The sequence below is a fragment of the Balaenoptera acutorostrata genome, chromosome 17, assembly GCF_949987535.1.
Source record: "Balaenoptera acutorostrata chromosome 17, mBalAcu1.1, whole genome shotgun sequence".
Classification (NCBI taxonomy): Eukaryota; Metazoa; Chordata; class Mammalia; order Artiodactyla; family Balaenopteridae; genus Balaenoptera; species Balaenoptera acutorostrata.
Genome location: NC_080080.1, coordinates 62,240,786 through 62,255,632, shown reverse-complemented (window position 1 = coordinate 62,255,632; position 14,847 = coordinate 62,240,786).

Here is a 14,847-nt window from a genome sequence, read left to right as displayed (position 1 = left end):
TCACTGAGTTATGCAAATCTTTCAAATGTTGGCACATTTTATTATACAGTATCAAAAAATGATCACATTCATTAATATTACCATCATGGTCTCATCAGAAATTTCATTACGTATTGGGAATCTGTCAAGCTCCTGATGGCAGATATAAATTTTCCAAAATTCTAATTTTCCTTGAAAGTTAAATTTTATCAACAACATATACTGTCAATTGTTTCCCTTCATGTTACAGACACACTTTGTTAATTTTCAAGGAGATATCTGTATATATCCAAGTCTGAATAATCATAGTTTGTAGGCCATGAAAAATAGGTCTACTGTATATAGCTCAAGCTCAAACTCAATTACATAAGTGTTTTACCTTGAGGTAACCATTATAATTTGTACTTCAGTATGCAGCAGAAGTTCTATACGATACTTCCCATCTTGTCATAGAAATTATTAAAAAGACATGTAACTAATAGAGGAAATTTAAGGAAAATTGCTTCATCAAGGATCAAGGACTTATTTTTTTTTTTTTTAGTTCAAGTGTATAACCCTGAAGATTACGATAACTTTCAATACAGTTTGGTGCTACTTGACTTATTCTAAGAAGGCAAAACTGTGAAGACTCCAGTATTGTGTGCAAATTTCAGCCCAAATGAATAAAGAAAATAATAGAAGTATTAACATAAAAATAGTGTCGACTTCAAGGGCTCCTTGAAAGTATCTCAGGGTTTCTCAGATGTCTGGGAGCACTCTTTGAGAACCACTAACTTCAAAGAACCTAAAACATAGCCATAGATGTTCACTAATCATTATCTGATATTCAGTATCATCTAAGGGTTGACTAGGATTCATTACCACCTACAATAACACCTAACATTTCCAAATTGTTTTGCAAATAATTTTGTATATATTATTTTGTTTAATCATTTCAATAAGCAAATAAACTATTATTATATACTAAGAGAAAATTACAGCTGCACTTAATGATTTTTCCAAGGTCATGAGACCTGTAAATGACAGAATCCAGATTGATATCCAGATTTTATCAAGTCCAGAGTTCTCATTTTACCATAGCTCTTCAATATAACTCTTTTACAGCCTCCTCTAAGTTAAGGAGTAGTGACTAAGTTCTGTACCATAAGCTTGATAGAAGTCTCTATTTAAGCACCATGAGAACAGTATATGTATAAATCTTATTCCCATTCCAAATCATTTATGGCATGGAAGTCCAATTTTACATCTATTTCATCACAATCCAAAATTGCACTACAGTTATGTGAGGTCCCTTAACATACTTAGTTAGTTTTCTTTGACTGCTATAATGATCGATTGCTGATTTGGTCATTATATTGGCCCCCCAAAATCACCATTTCAGTGACTCACTGACCAGTTATTTCAAGCTTCAAAATGAGTATATTAGCATACTCTTGTGATCGACTACATACTGGTTGCAACTGTGTTGACCAAAAGAACTTATCTAAGTCTTAGGAAGCACATGAATACAGGGAACAGTAGTTTACAAGATAATTCCTAAAATTTATGATGGGCTTTTGCATAAGACTTTAATCAGACCAACAGAAGCCCTGGATCCTAGCCCTGATGCTAACAAATTAGCTATGTAAGTTAAGAAAATATTTAACATCACCTCGTCTTGGTTCCTTGTCCATTTAATGAGAAGGAAGTACTATATGATCTCTTGTTTTGCTTACAACTGTAATATTGTATGATTTTGATACAGAAATGAAAGTATTTCCCTTTTTGACAGTCATGATTTTCATAATGTATATGTTCTCTTTCCATTCCAGTGTGTCTTCACACTCTATACTGAAATCTTCAAAATCTAATTCATTGCTCAAATTTACAGATGAAAGTTTTATAGAAGCTATTTATTTTATCAGCCATTTAAACCCCTTAAGTAGGATATTTAATAAAATCTACTGAAACGCTTTGTGTTTTCTTCCATGAAACAAAAATGAGATTGTTTTTATAACTTTATATTATGACAATTTGGAGGTGGGGTTTATGGAGATTGATTTCCTCCCCAGATGATTAATTGTAATCCGTCCTGCTATATTAATAAGAAACCCTTAAGAGCTAAGTTGAGGGAGGGAGAGAAGAAAAGGAAACTTATGTTTGTTTGCAATTATTGAAATTATAGAAGCAGAGGTCTTCCAGAGACAGAAATATAATTACAATTATCTAGCCTGTAAAGAATTGTTTTTATTTCTGCAGTGAAGGGACAGCAAATTATTGGTATCGGGAACCCTTTTTATAAAGAATACTCTTTTGCATAGCTATAATTTTTTAAACTTCCTTTACAACAAAATGTATCCCCTTCTAACTGATATTGAAATCAGAGACATCCTATTATCACTGAGAGTGTGTTTTAAACCAACAATGCTCTGGAACTTGGGCTTCACTGCTTGCAATTCACCTGAGTGCATGCAGATGACTTGTGCTTCTAAATCTCTATGGAAGACGAATCCAGTGTCTCCAGGTTGCTGAAGGCCGTGTGAACAGTACATACAAACATGGCCAGGTCACTGCTGTTCTCCCAACACTGCTTAATTGCCCTCTGGAGAATGAGAAATGACAGTACAAAAAGGTGCTGACCCATAGTAGGTGATCAATGCACACTGGTTTCCCTGGAGCGTTCACGTTTATCCCTAAAACTAAATTGCAAACATTTGCATTCATGGAGTAATGTGGAAACATGATTATGAAAAACATTAAATAAGGATAGCAAATGTCAGTTTTATGCTACGATTTCAAATATATACATAAAAGAAAATAAACAGTGAGCAGAGGCCATTGAATGGCCATCATTAGGGGATGTTCAAATAAATTAAGGTGTTTCAATATTATAGAATACAATGTAGTGATTAAAAATAATAATATAAAGCTATAATGTGTTCATGAAGAGTGGTTTCCAAGATACGTCAAATGCAAAAAGCAAGGTGCAGAAGAATGTTTATAATATGGTCCCAGGTGTATAAAGAAGTGTACATACATTTAAATATACAAATGACAGAAAAATCACAAACTGATGAAAACAGTTAAAGAGTTAACAAGAGGGAAACAATTTTCATTGAATATACTTTTACATAATTTGCTTTTTTTAACACATGGGTACACTAGACTAGTTTTAAGATAAACAGTAGTTAATTCCTAATGTAAAATAAAGAATGTTTATAGATTTATAAGACAAGTCCTTGATATGTTCTCCACCCAAAAAACAAACACAAGTTGACGAAGGATCAGTTTATCATTAGTTGCTTAGCATCCTGTAAAACCAAAGAAAAGGTATTTTTAAATATTTCAATCCATGAATGCATTAATTCAGAACAGACAGAGCCAAAATATATTGTTGATAGGACAGCCAGATAAAATATAATATTTTTTATTTGCTAAATCTGGCAACCCTAATTGTTGAAAAGAGAAAAGTTGTTCTGAATTCTTAGGATACTATGTATATTCAATGCCAAACATTAAGATGTTTCTAGGTAGACAATTTTTTTTTATTTTTTTGAATTTTATTTTATTTTGCTTTTATACAGCAGGTTCTTATTAGTTATGTATTTTATACATATTGGTGTATCTATGTCAATCCCAATCTCCCAATTCATCACACCACCACCACCACCACACACCCCCCCCATTTCCCTCCCTGGTGTCCATATGTTTGTTCTCTACATCTGTGTCTCTATTTCTGTCTTGCAAATGGGTTAATCTGAACCAGTTTTCTAGATTCCACATATATGTATTAATATATGATTTTTTTTTCTCTTTCTGACTTACTTCACTCTGTATGACAGTCTCTAAGTCCATCCACGTCTCTACAAATGACCCAATTTCATTCCTTTTTATGGCTGAGTAATATTCCATTGTATATATGTACCACATCTTCTTTATCCATTCATCTGTTGATGGGCATTTAGCTTACTTCCATGACCTATTGTAAATAGCTAGGGTGCATATGCAATTGGGGTCCATATGTCTTCTTGAATTATGGTTTTCTCTGGGTATACGCCCAGTAGTAGGATTGCTGGGTCATAGGGTTATTCCGTTTTTAGTTTTTTAAGGAACCTCCATACTGTTCTCCATAGTGGCTGTATCAGATTACATTCCCACCAACCATGCAAGAGGGTTCCCTCTTCTCCTCACCCTCTCCAACATTTGTTGTCTAGGTAGACACTTTTCTATTATTGTTTAGGTAAAATATATTGTTCTTTTAATTGAATTTTTAAATAATATTTTTGAAAATATATGAGAAAATAATAAATGGTTCTCCCATGTTTATGATATTAAAGTTCATGCAACATGTAATTTGGTTCTAATCTAACTTTTCAAATTTATATTTCAATACTTCCTTATGATACCATTTTACTGAAAGCAAATTAATCCTATCTCTTGTTCAGTAACCATGCCTTCTTCCTGAATACTCACTCCAACTCTGACTCTTAAATCTCCCTGCCCATGTTTATGCTTCCATGGATCTGAAATGTCCTCACAAGTTCTATTCTAACTGCCTCAGTTGAAAGGCTCTTTTCATTCTCTGTTCTCATTAGCACAGTCCTTGTTTTATAATGTCTCCTGTTATAGTAATGTGTGTACAAATCAATGTCCCTAATAGATAAACAGAAGCACCATGAAAGTAGGACACAACCATTTCATCCACATCTTTAATCTTTAATCACTACACATGTCCCAGGATGGACACTGGCCTAGTGTCCTACACAGAGAATTTATCCAACAAAATCCAATAGATGTGTAGGCAAATGTCAATAAATAGTTCAGCCCCTCTGAAGATTAAACTCCAGTCAGTTTGGAATCTCAGAAAAAAAAAAAATAAATAACTACCTCCATTCAGCATATCATAATCTCTCTTTGTAGGTGAAAATAGTTCTTAAAAGGATCCTTAGCCATATTCTTGCCAAGATAAAATTATAAGTTAAATTCCATGTCCTTTACTTAAGATTTCCATTTTATTTTCTTATCCTTTAATCATTCTGGCATTACTCATCTGAGTCCTCAATTTCTTCTATTGTTCTTTAGGCTGAAGAATGCAGAGCTAGGCATTGTATTCTAGTGAATTAGAGCCATGCTGAATGATTTCCTTCTTCACGTTAAATTCCTTTTGAGTGTTCTTAGTATAATTTTTTTTTTACAAAATAGTATATTAATTATTCATTAGGCTTATACGCAGTCATTTCCTGTATTATACTTGAACAATTTATTTCTCTTTTAAGTGGTCTTTATTAAATGGTCCTTGCAGATTAATTTAGACCTTTTTTTTTTTAAAAGGAAGGCCATTTTGATTGGTATTCCTAAACTACAAGGAGCTATTTCTCTATTACTTTGATGCTATTGTAAAACACTCTGGGTGTGCAATTTGTCCTGTCTTTCAGTCAGTAATGTTTAAAACAATGATTCTCAAATATCAGACTGGTGTTATTTCTTGACAGTTTCTACTGCTCCGCAGTGAAACAGAATAATAAATACATTGTAAGGAGTTTTGTATAAAACCATTTTTGTTCTCTTTTTGTGTCTTAAAATATTTATCTCATATACTTGGTAGTAGATGGTAGTAATTATTTTTCTACTGTCACTAAAATGATGGATACCTTATTCCAGTTCCCTATTTTTTTCTTTTTTATGCTTCTGTAGGATACCAAATTTGAGAACCACTAAGTTAATAATAGCTGTAGAAGTAGTAATAATGAATAAGAATAGCTAATGCTTGAAGTTAGTTATTGTATGTAAAGGATTATTCTAAGAACTTCAGATATATTAACTCACTTAATACAACAACTCTCTGAGGAACTTACTATTGTTGCTCAAACATTAGAGATGAGGAAATTGAAACAGAGAGAGGTTTAAAAACAAACTACACAATAAAAAGGAGTTATGATATTCAACTTTAGTACTCAGAATATGAAGTAAATTATCTGAAAGATAATATATAAATATTAATTAAAGATATAAAGAATTCAAACACCTAGTGAAAGATCAGCACACTATGGGCAAGAGTGGAATTTCTAGAAAAAGATCACTGAAATTAGAAACTCAATAAATGATTTAAATACCAGATTAAATACAGCTAAAGAGTAAATCAGTATTGGAAGATTTGTCTGAGAAACTTACCTAGTTCGAGTCATGAAAAATATGAAAAAGTTGGAGGTGTGTGAAAGACAGAGTAAGTAGATACAATATCTATTTAATAGATGGGTAAAAGAAGTGAATAAAGAAAATGGTATCAAGGAAATAAAGGTTGAAAATTCACAGAATTGAAGAAATATACACATACTCAGATATAAAAGCATACAAATCATGTGTTGGATAAATCAAAGTAAATCCACACTCATGTATCTAGTGAAACTGAAAATTAACAAAGACAAAAACAGTAAAATTAGTGAGAATTAAAAGGCAGATTTAATAAGGAAACAACAATCATACAGACAGCAGATTCTCAGCTGCAATAACAGAGGTAATAACAGAAATAACAATGTCAAACTGCCAAGAACAAATAACGATCAGATAAGAAATTTATACCCAGATAAACTACCATTCAAAAGTAAAAACATTTTTCTCACAAAGGGGTAAAATTTTCTACACAGATCGTCACTGAAAAATTATTGAAGTACACGCTTCATTAATTCAAAAGAAATAAATGAACACAGAAGGAGGTAGGATACATGAAGCAATGCTGAGGGGAAAAAAGAAAAAGCTAAATAAACACTAAAAATCAGTAAAAATAATAAATTTTTAAAAGTTAAAAATAGTTGAAACTATATAACAATGACATGAAGGATGGGAATGAGAATAATGGGATTTAAATGTACAGTCCTCGCGGTGTTCACTCTGATTTGTGCACTGCTGTATCCTCGGTGCCAGGGAAGTAGCATGTACTCAATTAATATTTGTTGAATGACTCACAGAATGAAAATTCCATAGCTGAAGATGACCAGAGATCTGACCTCCAACTGCATTCCTCAGATTCTGAGGATATCATGCAGTTTGCTCAGGGACCACCCATGGTGTGCCAGCGGGCTTGGTGTTTGAAGTTAGGCAGGTATGTTGCAGTAAGTGTGGTAGGTCTTGCGATCTGCCTTTGAGGGAACATGCTACACCAGAAGAATCCACTGATGACCTCCAGCTGCCACCCATCCATCAGCTATGGCTTTAATACTGAGGCTATGCTATGCTAGGCCTGCTCCCAACCATTACTGAGCACAGGAGATAGAGGTCTTAGAGCAGGCCAGGTAGGCCCAAGGCAGGACTACTCAAACCCACCACCTTTGCTTTGGGACCTCCCATCGACCTGGTCGTGATTTTCTGAGCCTCCCTGTGGACTAAGTCTCACTCTAACCAATCCTTCTTTTGCTATTCTATTCTAAGGTATCAGACATGCATTGAGGTCAGAGAGGTCTCTTTGCCTTTTCCTGATCCCTCTCCCTTTATTCCTACAGGAATTTCCACCAATCTCTTTCATGTCTAATTCTTTCTTAATGTCTGTCTGAATCTTGAAGGAACTACACTGACATATCAAGGCAAGAAGGTAGACACTGAGTTAGGCCTACTAGATCAACAGCTTGGCCCTTCACTGAACAGCGGTCATGAATAACTGGATCCACTCAGGGAGCAAACTTTCTTGAGTAGAAAACCTGTGGTATATCTCTTACACATGTTTAACTGCCTAACGTCAGGAGAGCTGAGACATCCTTTCAGGAAACAGAATCTATCTGGCCTAAGATTTGCTTATTTATGTACTTACTCACTCAATCTGTCCTCTAAGTTGAGGAGGTGGTTCAGTCTTCAAATCTTTAAAGCCTATTATCCTCCTAGTGTTCTTGGGGGACCCTGGCCATAGGCTATACCATCTGAACACTCTCAGGTGCTGCCATCCTCTCTCCCATTAAGATTCTGGAGACTGGTCAAACCTTCTGGCACATTCCAAATCTTGCCAGCCCCTGGTGAAACCATCATATTTGTGAGTCATCTATACTACACACTAGCATCTAAATTTCATGCCCTTATGTCCACTGTGATGCAGTCACCCAGTGTTCTAGTTATATCTGGACCATACACTCTCCCTGATAATTTCAATCCAAATTTTCCAAATAAACTCAATCTCTTTTGCCTCCAACTTGCTAACATCATTATGTCACAGCACCTGTTTTTGACTGTTTGGTAGCTGCAGTCATGTACCCTTCTATATTCTTCCTATGTCTTAGTACCCTGTTATCTTTACTTCCTACTATATCCAGTCTGTATTTTATGATGAGTCTTTTCAATCATTTTCATGTTTTGCATTTTTTATGTCCTTGAAACCTACTATAAGTAATAAATGGGTTAACAGCAAAATGACAGAATATTAGAAAATAAATAGCTGAAAGTATGGGATTTTTTTGTTTTGACTTCGTTTCCCTCATCACAATGAGATCCAGGATTTTGAGTGTTTAGTTGAATGTAAGACTCACTCATCCTTTATGAAAAACCTATTTTTTTCTGTTGTTCAGTATGCAAAACTATATTATTTTATTGTGTGTCAGTTGCATGTATCTTTATTGAAAGCTATTGTAGACTATACTACGTCAAAATTCAGAGTCTAGTGAAAAGCTCCATGAACAAGAAATTCTTTAGGACGTTTCTAAGTTGTAATTTGCTTAAATATTTTTTTCATTAGTTTTCTTTCTACCATGTCCATAAGATGCCAAGTTTAGTTTTGAATTCTTAACTCAATCTTTAGTAAAGACTGAATTAGTTAAAATAAATTACCAGAAAGCTCAACTTTTTTTTTTTTTTGAATCATCTTTCTTTCATGCACTTTGTTAAAGGTACCAAAGGTTGTTTTGACATTTTTGTAGTTATGTTTCTCTCTGGTGTATTACTGGAGCCACAAGAATTGAAACACCATGAGTAAAGATCTTACTGTGAGTGTAAGATCTATTATTTATATGACAAAGATGAAAACATTGTCCAAAATAATTCCATCTTAATTTATAGATATTATATTAGTTCAGAAAACCGGGAAAAACCACTGAAACTTTGTGGCTGCTAAAGCTGTTCATGTTAATTAACTTCTTTGAGGCTATTTCATCACATTATAAAAGCATGTCACTGTTAGGGTTATTGATGAAAATTCTAGTTTCCTAAGGTCAAGATAATCTAACAATGGAGTATTTTTAGAAACATAAATTATCCAGAATTCAGGAACTCTTAAAACTAGCTCTTTCTGCTCTGTCTTTTCTGACACTAACTCTTAACAAGTAGAGTATCTACTGATCCAACTCTTTATGTCTACTGTCTGTGATAAAACAGCTAGCCTGGGAATTAGAAGAACAACTTATTTTATATGAATGTCAGAACTTTAAAAAATTTTTGCTGCAAATTATAAAGTAAGCCTTATAACCTCCTTATAAGTAATTTTGTATCCCTAATATATGCATGGAAGCTTTTAATTTTTTTAAAGATTCCATAGATGGCAGGGAGAACCAGTCATATTCTTATAAATAAGTAACAATTGTCATGTCTGTTCTGCTAATAAAGGTAATGACATACTTTTCTGTACCTCTTCCTTTAATAGAACATTATGGTGTTATTAAATAAAATAAAGCTAAGGCTCGTAACCAAAGTTAAAAATCTCCAGATATAGAAGATTACACAACAAACACTTAAAAGACTGTCTTCTTCCAAGTTGTACAGCCAAGAAACATGTGGACCCCAGATTTTTATTTATAAATTACTTCAGATTAGTCTTTGACTCCTATACGTAAAATCACCCATTTTTAAAGAAGACAAATTATACATTCAGTTACATTATTTCAGCCATATGACAGATACCTAAAATAATGCACTAAAAGTAGACGTTACTTGAAAACTATCACTTGAAATTCAGTTTTATTATGTGCACAACAACTCAAAGAAAAAAAAAACCCAAAACAACCCCACGCAGCCTAGTGGGCTGTGAAGGCTAAGGGAACACACAAAGGCTTTTTCCCGCTTCTGCTACATTTTTATATCTCAAACGCACTGAGTGAATCCCAGAGAATCACCAATCCAAAGTACACAAAATCCAAACGCACTCACCACATTAACCCTGTCTCTGACTCCAGACGTATTATTGTAAATCACAAAATAAATAAATAAAATGAAAAGTCCCTCTATTGCAATATCCTTACAGAGTCTGTAAGAAGGTCTCAGAAACTAGTTACTAGATTAAAGAAAAGAAAGTGGTTAGATTAGGTGGTATGTGGTTAATCTAAGTTAAAAATTTCATAGCTTTTATGGGAAATCCTCAGAAGCAGAAATTCTAAAAGGAAGAGTGAAAAAAAAGTCATCATGGGCACAGGCATTTCTAGAATAAATTATGACTTCAATTTATATGAAAATCTAAACTTATTTGACCCAAGTTAATAATATGTTTTGTAGAGGTTTATTTTTTTTTTTTTAATGTTATAGGAAGACATTTGTGGGAAAATTCTTAAGCTTTCTATTTTGTAGATAGTATGGTATATTACTTTAATTATCTTCTGGTTCACTCTTTTGTCATCTGAAAAATAGGATAAATTATGCATTCATCCCATCTTGCACATGATTAGATGACCAAATATAGGTGTATGTGCAGATATTCACGTGCACGTACATACACATGTGTGTAAATAGCCAGTTTATCATGCTTGCTATGAATTACCTGATACTTATTTCATAAAAATTATTCTCTTATACCATATAAAATCCCAACTGGAAAGTCAGACAGAGTTTGCAGTGACCAGGTAACCTCAAAAGGATACCATCTTGGGACAGTGAGTAACTTTTGTCCCAAGAATAGCACTTGGTCTCCTGGGAATTACCAATTCTTCCTAATCTTCACTTTACTGTTTGTTTACTTTCTTTACACTAAATGTGAGCTTAGATTGATAGATGAGTAAACTGCCATGTTTAGTGATAAATACATACTTTGGGTTGTTGGCTAGATACATGGCTTGCTGGTTAGAATCAAAGAAGGACACAGGTACTAGATGATTTACCAGGCTAAAGGCTGGTAAATAGTATGAGTAGGTGCTGTGTAAATACTTGCTCTGTGTCATGTCTGTTCTAAATGATCTACAGATATCAACTAATTTAACGCTCAACCATGAGGCAGGTGTTATTATCTTCATTTGCAGATGAAGAAATTGAAGGACAGAGAAATTAAGTAACTTGAGCAAAGGCACACAACTTGGATTTTGGTGGATCCAAATCAGTGGATGGATCTTGGATTTGAACTTAGGCAGGATAACTCTGGAGTCCACACTCATAACTACATGAGGCCACCTTTCAAACTCAGACATTCATGAATGCCTTCAACATGAAGGTCTTCAGAGAAAGTTGTTGGTGGATTTGTTGCTTAAAAATATTACAGCAAATTCTACCTTTGACATCCCTCCCCATCCCATATCCAAATCCTAGACACCATTTTAACTAGAAACATGAATCCATAATAAGGAATAAGAAAACAGTTTCCTGTTTTAATTAGAAGGTATGGAACTAGAAGTACAAGAGAATTAAAGAGAATAGTTTTCTCCAGGAATTAATATAAAACAAATTTACACATAGCATTTTTATTTATAATTTTCAACTATTCTTAACAATGCTAAGTCAACAAGCCACTTCATATAAAACTAGCAACTAAATAAAAGGAAGATGCAACACCTTAACTAAGCCAGGCTGAGTGTGGTAGACCAGGCAAGTGCCAAAGTGCATAACCATATCTGTGTGAGTCGGTAGAGAGCATCGCCATCTAGAGAGGTCATGTTTTAGCTCACAAGCACAGCTACCATTCAACTCCAAAAAGATTTTGCCACCTGGAAATCTAGGCCCAATGTTGACTTTTGTTTTTGTAAAGAAAGCTGTAAATTGAGATTTATATGTTAAATCTTATGATTTTAAAATTTTATTTCAAACTTTAAAAACACCAAGTACTATAAACATAAAATATCTATCAAACTAAAAACATTTCCATCTATGAGATTCATATCTATCTATCTACCTATGTATCTACATGTATATTTTAATGGATTTGTTGACTAATAAGTCTTATTCCTTACTTGGACATTGAAAAACATTACAAGAAATTACAAGTATAGTCAAATGGTTACAGAAGCATAGAAACCCCAGTACATACTTTCAAACAGGCAAAACCCATTGTTTTAGTTTCCTACTGCTGCTGTAACAAATTACCACAAATTTAGTGGTTTAAAACATCATTTCTTACAGTTCTGGAGGTCAAAAGTCCAAAATCATTCTCACTGGGCTAAGACCAAGGTGTTGGTATGGCTGCATTCCTTTTAGAAGTTCCTTGTGAGAATCCATTTCCTTGCCTTTTCCAGCTTTTAGAGGCCACTGGGTGTTCATAGGCTTGTGGCTTCTTCCTCTATCTCCAAATCCATCAGCATAACACTTTCAAATTAGATATATAATTAACTGATTATATATATAATTATATATATAATTGTACATTTATGTATATAGTCACTCAGCTATTCATCATGGGACAGATTCAAAGAAATAAAAAAAAATAATAGAATAGATCTAACTCAGCCTTTAAGAACGTTCCATCTGCCACACACTGAATGTTTGTATTCCCCCCAGAGTTCATATGTGGAAACTCATTCCCCAATATGATGGTATCTGGAGATGGGGCCTTTGGGAGGTGATTAAGTCATGATGGTGGAGCCCTAAGAGTCCCTAGAGAGCTCCCTTATCCCTTCCAGCATTTGAGGACACAGTGAGAAGATGCCATCTCTGAACCAGGAAGCAGGCTCTCACCAGATACAGAATCTGCTGGTGCCTTGATCTTGAACTTCCCAGTCTCCAGAATTGTAAGAAATAAATGTTTGTTTTTTATAAACCACCTAGTCTATGATGTTTTGTTATAGCAGCCCAAATGTACTAATGGAGAAGTGGTATAAATTGGATATTCTAGAGTTGGAACAATCCATAGGGATTAGGCAGAATTAGTCTATCATGTTTACTGACCCCACCTAGTCATTTCATCAAGGATGACACTCAAATTGGAGTCTGCAGTGGGTGCTCTGGTGCATGAACTAGATCTCTCTTCCCTGAGGACCGAAGTACTCATCTCACCAGATGCTGGAAACGTTACCTATCCATGACTTAATACTTAATTACTCTTCAGGAATTGTCCTTGGCCAAGTGAGCTGCCTTAGTTATGTCACCTGAAGTAGGGGGAAGATTTGTGGAGGGAGGAGAAACCTATAACTGATGGCTGGATGATGCAGGGGACAAAGTGCTGACTTCCTTTCCCCATTTGGGACATTTCTGAAAGGCCATCTCAACTCCAGAGCTCCTTATGAGATCTAATATGGCTTCTATGTCAAATGTATTACAATTTTTCTCCTTCTGCCCAATTCTGCTTCCTTAAGTCCCTCACAGAAGTTATGCCTCAAAGCAGTTACCAATAAACATCCTGCATGTATTTCACAAGGAATCTGAACTACGACAGAGGTGTTCCTTTATAGAGGAATAAACAAATAAATAAATAAAATACTGAGTTGTGCTGTCTTTTCACACACATTCCATGAAGGATTTGAAGCTTTTTGGAGGGGTTGGATAAACAATCATATTAAAGACATTGATTTTGAGGTTTGGAAACTCTTATAGAGACCCAGACCAGAATTCTTTAATCATTGACGCCACCTCTGTCCCAACACACATACATACACCCCTGTATAGCAGTCAGAAGTCAAGCCAGTTAAAAAATCCCAAAGAATAAATTAGGACAAAGATATGATTTTCTTTCCAACTTGGCCTTCAACTTGGTTTGCAACAATTAGTATTGAGCAGGTGATGATTAAGAAGAAACTGAGCTGGAACAAATATTTAAATGTCTGGAAATCACTATTCAAATCCATTCCAAATCCATTTTAAGAAATGAGAAGTTGAAAATTATAGTTGTATATAGACCCAAATTTAACTCAGTGGATGGGAATGTTACAAATTATTATGCAATATAGTTATATTGCTGTATTCACTTTTCAATATTGTCTTCTCTGCTCTACTTTTTAATTACTTTACAACCTGGAGCATTTACATGGTAAAAGCTTGTTGGTGGGCTGGCAAGATGAATTTTAACTTTGACCATCTTTCAAAAACTATGCAGATTCTTCAGGAATCTACAAATCCCTGGATTTTTTCTATCCTCCTCTTTCAGTCTCTTTTATGGAATTTCATACATATGTGTAGTATAAGTACATAATAGTACAAAAGTTAAGGTAATGTATTTAACTACAACTACACTTAATAATGAAGAGTACCCTTAGGAGATGCTAAGATGACCTTATTATAGGAGTCGAAATAAACTTTTGAAAATTGCTCACCATGCAACTGGATTGCTGCCCAATTGATCCAGTTGAACAATTAAGATAACCATAAGCAATCAGTCCTGTATTTCAGTGATTTAACAATGAAGTAAGATCAGATATACTACATTGTAAATTATTGCTCGAATTCTAGTACTTTTATTGATAAGGAGTAAAAAAGAAGAAAGAAAAAAAAAACCCTGACCATATCATAGTTGAAATTTACTAGACAAAAATTAATGACAAAATAGCAACATTTGTACTGTTATAGTTGTACTGATATAACTACAAACATTTTCTAAGTATTTGCTATCTGCCAGATACTTTGATAGGCAATGATAGACAAAAGTCTCATAAGATACTATTCTTCACTTAGAAGGAGTAATACCATAAATATTTACAATATAGTGTATGTGTGTTGCAATGTAAATATATGGGGAGGGAGAGTGCAAGGGGTTCACAGAGGAGAGACTAACACTGCCTAGGAGAATTGAGAAGT